We start from the raw sequence: 7798 nt of genomic DNA, 5'->3' as shown, positions 1-7798 counted from the left end.
AGCAATGCATTGTACTGTATTTTGCAGCCATACTTAGGGGCTCAAATGTCAAAGATCTGTATGGTAACCATTCTGTATACAGTCTATAATCCTGGATGAAAACTGAAATGATACTGATCTTCACGCCTCAGGGTATGTTTGTGTTGCTGGAAAATGTTTGTGTGTGCGTGTGTTTGTGTGTGTGTCCGTGAAGGTGTGCTCTAGGATTATTTGTTTACACCATGACCCTCTCAGGAGAGTAACTAGGAGTTTTATTTCAGGCTTAACATCACCATTTTACAACATGATGGGTTTTGCCTTTTAATACCTCCTGATTAAGCACATCCTAATCAGAGCTAATTACCTACTCATTAAAGGGCTCCACAGCTCGCTGATTAGTATTCTGAGCTGCATGCTGGCAAACGGCGCACGGAGGTCACGCATTTAAGAAAGAAGTTATAGCACGGGGAGGGGGACGGGGGAGAGACTGACCAGAAGTAGCTACAAACTCGCTTATCAAACGGCATTTTTAATTTCGGATAATCAATATTCAAGGCAATGGATTTACCACAATTTACATATGCATCAGTAATCATAAATTCTTAATGCTTTAAAAAATTCCCAATGCCCACAGAATTTCACTCACCAATTTCATAGCAATCTGGCAAATCAAATATGATTAATAATAAATTGAATCATTACAACAGGCTCCGCAAACTCACGTTCACAAATTGCATCCGTGACTGCAGTTCAACAACTCGCTCTCCTGACATTTCTGCAAGTCACATGTTAAATCAGTGAGTGATTGCAAATGCAGTGTTGGGACAAGCTGCAGCCATCATTTATTTATTTATTTATTTATTATTATTACTTATATTGCCAGAGAATCACAGAAATATTCAGAATCTGAGCTCACCCAACACCTCATTTTACCTCGCTTCTTCTGACTAGCTCTGCAACTTCTGAGACTTATTTGTTGACCTAAAGAATGGTGGGTACTTTAATTGTTGCTTGCTCACGTATTTTCATTTTCCTCTGAGTTAAATTCATTGGTAAGTTATGTGATGCGACTAAGATGTTTCAGTATTTACATTGCACCCGAGGAGCTGTCACTATCGCGCCTATACACTAAGATGGATACACGAATCTGACCAGGATTTAGAACGACTGTAGCCAGAAAAAGAAGAAGCAAAGACGTCAAAGGAATTAAAAATTGCAAATCAAGCACACAAAATTTGAGAACTTGCAATTGTGTAGAACACAACTGGTATTTCAGCACAGAACAGGATGAAGAGCGATGGCATCTTGAGGCAGGGGGCTGGTGGGTTGGGTTTCGGGTCGGGTAGGGGGGAAGGGACAATCAGGCATGGGTGGGAGGAGGGTGCTCTAATGGGCTCTGGGAGAATGGCAGGCCCTGCTGGGGGCCACAAGAGGCCCGAGCCTGTGGTCTTGCCTTGGGCAGGGCTGCCACAGGAGCAGTCAGGTGGGCTGGCAGGCTGAGGGTGAGGAGGGCCTCCCCATGTGGGATGCCATCAGCCCCTCACCCTCTGCACAGATGTTCTGGGTTTGCGGGTGGGTTAGAAGGGACGGTTAACAAGCTGTGCAGCAGCACATAAACACAAGGATTCCATATTTCCAAGTTACACCTGAGAGCCATCGTTGCCTGCATTAGTCCAAGTGAGACCGTCCACGGTAGTCTTTAATTCAGCCTTGAACACATGTAGACATCACTGCTATGAGATTAAAAGTTAAACACTCATGCAACATGTAGATGACTGACTAACTAATGGCGATTTATCATAATTAATTTAATATCAACACATGCCTTAAGTGTCCTCACTGATTAGGTTTGTGCCACAAAGAAAAGACCAGCATCCGTGTGGCTCTTTGGATTAACTGTCTTGCGCTCTATCTTTACAAAGTCAGCATTGAGACTTACAGTTCCCTGATGCCCCGTTCAACATAACCTACTATAGGAAGCAAAGATCATGGCGGCCGGGGCAAGATTCGCCCTCGCCTGACCGGTAAGCCGTGAAGCCTCTGGCATGACTTTCAGCATGTGAAGTGCAGCTTTATCACCTCTGCTTCAACATTCATCACACAACCTCCGGTGCTACACATTCCAAAGGGAGACAATCATGCCTCAGCCAACTCCTATTTGAAGCTCCTGGTTTAGGCCGAAGGTGGCAGGAAGACAACTTCAAAGTTTGAGTCAATGCGCACATCACACCGAGGAAGAAGAAAAGGAGGCAGCAGGGACAGACGAGGAGGAGAAGTTGTCTTCACTCAGGAGAGAGGTCATGATAAGGCCATGTTTACACCGGCAAAGACCACACTTAAATAAAGTATATGTCCTGCTTCTCAGCACTCATGCAAAAATAACTCCAAGTTAGAGTTTACGTCTCTATGTAGTAGGAGTGGTGCCAGTATAGGGGTGGGCATCAAGAAACGAGAACCAATTAGAAACAGGACTGACCTTCTGGTTTGCCCAGAATCGTTCAAGTTTGAAAATTCGGGTTCTCACTTTTAATGGCTACAGTCCGGCCATCCGGAAGAAGTGGAGAAAACCAACAGAGAACGCACACCAAGAACTGCTTGTGCCCAACCACGAAGTGGTGAAAAAAGTGTCTTAACTTCAGTCGGCTCACCGCATTACTTTATGCAAAGGAGGCTTTCACAGTGTGGAGTCTCTGACGTGCTCCTAGACTCAGCCTACAACGCATGGAGCTTCAGTGAAGTCAACTCTCTGTCAATTGGGAAATTGAAACAATAAAATAAGTCGAAGTCAACATTGAGACAGCTAACGAGGTAAACAGTTGGTTGGCACTTTGGCACTGATGGTTTTTAGCATTTATTTTACTCTTCAAACCGATTTAAGCGCCAATGACAAACTTCATAGTAGCAATTTTACATCACAATGAATTGGGACAAAATTCACATAAATGTCGTAAGGTATCACAAACACATGCCTCACTGGTGAAAATCGGGAATGGAAGCAGCATTTTATGGCATTTGGTTTCGTCCAGCCATCCATTTTCTGAACCGCTCATCCTCACGCAAATCTCAGGGGTGCTGGAGCCTATCCCAGCTGTCATCAGGCACGAGGCAGGGTACACCCTGAACTGAACTTTTAGCCCCCCTCCCCCCCCCAAAAAAAAAAAAAACTGCAATGATAGTCAAGAAGGCAAAAGTGAACTTTGCTGTTGGGCACGTGTCAACAACTCCCTAACCAATGGCCTCTCAGTCTTTGCAAAATACATTTTGCACTGTGAGAAATGGCAGACAAATGGGGAAAATGATCCAAGGAGTTTACATCCGTTGTCAAGAGAGAGATTGAAACTGGAATAGCACTTGGTAGAGTCCAACTCTCTCGCAAAGCTAAAAATTAGTTAGGAACAGAAAAAGATACCCGTCTCGTGTATTAACCTTCATTTTAGCTGTTTAGAATGGATCATTATTTAGTAAGAATTAACGGAGTCACAGTAACATTCCTAAACATCACAACTGATTTGGGGCGTTTAAATTTAATGTTAGTACGGTGTGCATTGGGAGTTGAGTGTAGTGAGGATCCAGTTTTGCCTGTGCAGGCTGATTATAAAACGCCGCAGTAAACTATTTTGAGTAAACTGGTTTGATTTGGCAGCATGTGGGTCTTAAAGACACAGGCCGCTAAGAACCGTAAAGAACAATGACTGCGCAAAGATGTTTATAGACCTGCTGTGCGGCTCTCATATTTACAGTCCAATTAACCCATATTTCTTAGACACAGAGGGCACTGAAGACGGCAAAATAAAGTCAAACTTTGCGTTATCGCGAGTGTCAAGCGGAGTATGATCGCATATTTGAATTGGAAATCTGGCAAAGCGACAACAACAACCGAGTACACTCACTCGGAAGGCAAGAAGAGGGTTAAATGAACAAAGCCTTGAAAAAGAGTACAATTCTCTAGCTCCTGCCTCAATCCTCGCTCTTACCCCCACAAAGTACACAAGAAAAAACAAAATAGTATCATGCATATCATTCATTAGCAGCAAATAAAAGAAATTCTCTCTAATAGTGCCCTCAAATCCCAAAGCTCTGTGCACCACGGAGCGGGGAACTAAAGAAATGGGGGAGAGAGATGCAAAAGGAAGCCGTCTCCCTCAAGTGCTTGTTAGGCCCAAATTATTATGGCGATGAATAATTTTAAAAATAAATAAGAAAATAAATAAATAAAAGACGAACCATTTATAGATCTAAGTATTATCAGAGGAGCCGCGGGTCTGTTGCCAAGCTCTCTGGGCCCGTTTGAAATCTGCCTTTGTTTTTCACTTTGATCTTTAACTGCTAACCTATCCATCACTTCACCTGCTCCCACGTTAGCGCTCCCTCACCTACTTCCTCTTCTTCAAACTTCCTCGCGCGAGGTGCACCGAGCACTGCCCGCTCTAAGTGGTAATCATAATCGCATCATCATCACCCTCCTCTGCATTGTTAGTCGTTTGCTGTTCTTTCACAACAATCATTAACATACGGCGCAGGGGGGCGAGATTAAGCGGCAGGATGCAGGAGTAAATGAGGGAATCATGGGGAGGAAGCGAAAAAGGAAAGACGAGAGAAAGCGCCAAGCAGCTCATCTACTCTTTTTCACTGATTTTGTTTTTTCCACCCCATTATTTGCTCTCCTCCTCACTAATCTGCCTTTATTTTCAGTATTGCTAACTGTGCCCTCTTTTTTTTCATCTTACTGATTTTTCATCCCACTTTGTCACCTAATTTAGCCTTGCTGTTTATTTTCTTTAATTTTTTTAATTCCCACCTTTATGTCATTTTGTGTGTGATTTAGTTTTCAACATTGTTTCAGCAGCTCCCAAAATACGTATAGTTTTACTACCCCTTCCTCCCTTAGGGTTAAATGCAGGTCACCTCAGCATTATGCCACTGACCACCATTTTCAATTGTTGCTCCATGGTCTATGCACCCCCAAACTATTATAAAACATGTCTCATCCAAAAGTGCATAAGCCAACCCATCCCGTATACTACACCAGTAGTGCTCAATGCATTGATCGCGAGGCAGTTTCGGTCGATCGCAACGGCGTGTCGAGAAAAAAAAAAGACATCAGACGTTTTTTTTTTTTTAGCTCACCGTGGATGTGCAAACACCGACAGTACAGCAAAAGACACTATCAGTGAGTTAACCCCTATTTTAGACAAAAACGTATCACTTTCGCGAGAGGCTGGATGCTTGAGAAGTAGATCTTGGGGTAAAAAAGTCTGGGCACCCCTGTACCACACCTATCCACAACCAATTTTATTCGTGTCATATAATTATGTTTCGCTCCCCATTTTCCTAATTTTGCCGACATTCACTAACTTTTATCCACTACACGTGTTGCTTCGACATCACCTCTTTATATGCAGTATCCCCTGCTCTCTGCCACATCTAGAGGTTTCCGCCCTCCAGCGCAGAGACGCTGTAACCTTGTAGTACTTTATGCTCGGCCTCTGGTTGATATTCTAATGAGACTCATCCCGACATCCCTTGCTTCCCCCGTTCACCTATCTTTCCTGGTATCTTTCCCTCACCTCTTCTGCTCCCTAAGCCCCAGAGTGGCTCGCTCGATTCCGTTTCATCACACATCAAACACGCTTGACGCTCTCCGTGCGGGCAGGACCCGGGGACTGCAACATCTGCACAGGGAGATGCGTGGGGTTATTGCGCATGTATGTGTGGGGGGACCTTGGCCTCAGAGGAGGGTGCGCGGGGCGGACGAGGCATGCTACGAGCAGATGTCACCAGGACCTGAACAGCAGGCTTGGGGGGGAAGCCGCAGGGAAAGAGACGGAGGAACGGGGCCACCCCTGCGGCCCAGCCGGGGGAAGGAGGAGAGTAGAGATAAACCAGAGTCTCTCCAAATACTCCACCTCTGCTCGCCTTTCAACGCGGCTCCCGCACACACCCGACTTTGACAGCACAACAAGATAATTAGTGAACATGGTGCTAATAACATAATCATTACTTGTCTGTGTGTGTTTTCCTTCCTTTTCAATATCAGTGTCCTCTACAGGCACTCCCATGAGTCCTGATGAGGAGGCGGAGGGGCAGGTGAGGTGAACAATTACTTTTGTCTGGCTAGTCCCAGTGGCACAAAGAGAACCAAGGCTCTGATCCAGACCAAAGCAAAGACCTTTCTTAATGGCGAGAGAGAACCTGCTCTTTGGAGAGGGTCACTGTTGCTCTCACATCCATTAACACCGGCGGTATTTCATCACGAGCTCCTTCTGGCAGGCGGGAGCTGCGGAGGGACTCTGATCAGCCGGAGCTGAGCACAGATGCTGACATTCCCCCAGTTAGTGAACGTGGCAATCGGGGAGCTTCCACTGTCAATGAGTCATCAAAGGGCTTGTCTGAGAACAGCTGTTGACGTCAGTTCGCTGCCACAAACATTAACCCCTATTGAAAAGTAAAGGCTTTTCCCACCCTAAATTGCTAATGGTTCTATTATCTGTATGGGAACAATGCACATTTCTAAGGTCTTTTGTCCTAATTACATATGGCATTGGAGTGGAACTTTTGTCAAGTTTAATCATTACCTAAAGAATGATTTGAAACGCTAAGCAAGTATCAAGCATGCAAGATTGAATGAAAATGACTATTATGCATTTCATTCACTGATTACAAAACCATCCTTCGATCTACAGGAACACACAGCCCCGCCATTCTTGAATGAGCTTAGTCCAGCACGTAGCGAGTGTGCCAACACAGAAGACGATGGCGGCAAAAAAAAATGGCCATCTGTTTTTGTTTTTATTGCCGCACTCATCCAGTATGTCAATGCGCTACTTTGTCACAAAAGAGCACATTTATGTAGTAATATAAACAGAATTCTAATCTGTGTATCGTATTTTTAAAAAAAAGGACTAATCTATTCAGCCATCAATTTTCCAAAACATTTTTCCCCATTAGCGTCACACGTAAAATAATAATAATAAATGTATTTAAATGGTGCGGTGGCAGGTAATATACTGTATATAATAGTGTCTGTCAATATAATGGTGACCTTGTCTCACCTACTTTGTGAAGAGACAGAGACACTGATAGGTGATATATAAATTCCACCTATGAGTTCACTTGTACTAAACACATTAATATATTTTTAGCTATTAGACATAGTCGACACAGAAATATCATAGCAAGTTTTTAGTAAGTTTCCCATTATTCCCATTAAATATTTCTAAAATATCAATAACCACGGAAAAAGCTGCTCTTTGCCATGAAACCGCCAGAATAATTTAGTCTTGTGTTTTTGCTTTGCGGAGTTTGGCTCCCCCGCTGCGCTCGCCACTGACAGCTGTCGTGTCGTCATCTTTATTATTCAGATTTCTGGGAGCCAAACAGCTGTTTTGCATGTCACATTGAATCACCAGCTCATCCACACTGCTGATACTCATGTGACAACAAGAGTCAAGACAGTCTTGAATTACTGCATAGTGTCTTGCGAAAAAACACAACTATTACTGCTTTAAACTGATAATATAATCCACTGTGTACCAACAAAAAAGTAAGTGTGATGTGGGGGTTGTTAGCGTGGAGAACGCTCAGAAAGCGCACATCTGTACTTGGATATAAATTAAATCTTAGAATGAATAAAACATCCAGACTTGATGTGAAGGATTTTTTTTTTTTTTTAACTACAAAGACAAGTGTCACAGCAGAAATAGACAATTAATTGCTGCAGCCAGTCACAATATTTCTCCCGTAACCAACTGCTGCAAATGAATCACTGGCAAGTGCATAGTACGCAGTAGACTTTATTAGATGAACTGAATACATTGCT

Source organism: Syngnathoides biaculeatus, chromosome 17 (genome assembly GCF_019802595.1).
Source record: "Syngnathoides biaculeatus isolate LvHL_M chromosome 17, ASM1980259v1, whole genome shotgun sequence".
In the NCBI taxonomy this organism is placed as follows: domain Eukaryota; kingdom Metazoa; phylum Chordata; class Actinopteri; order Syngnathiformes; family Syngnathidae; genus Syngnathoides; species Syngnathoides biaculeatus.
The sequence above is the reverse complement of the archived record's forward strand: the minus strand, read 5'-3'. Positions refer to the sequence as shown.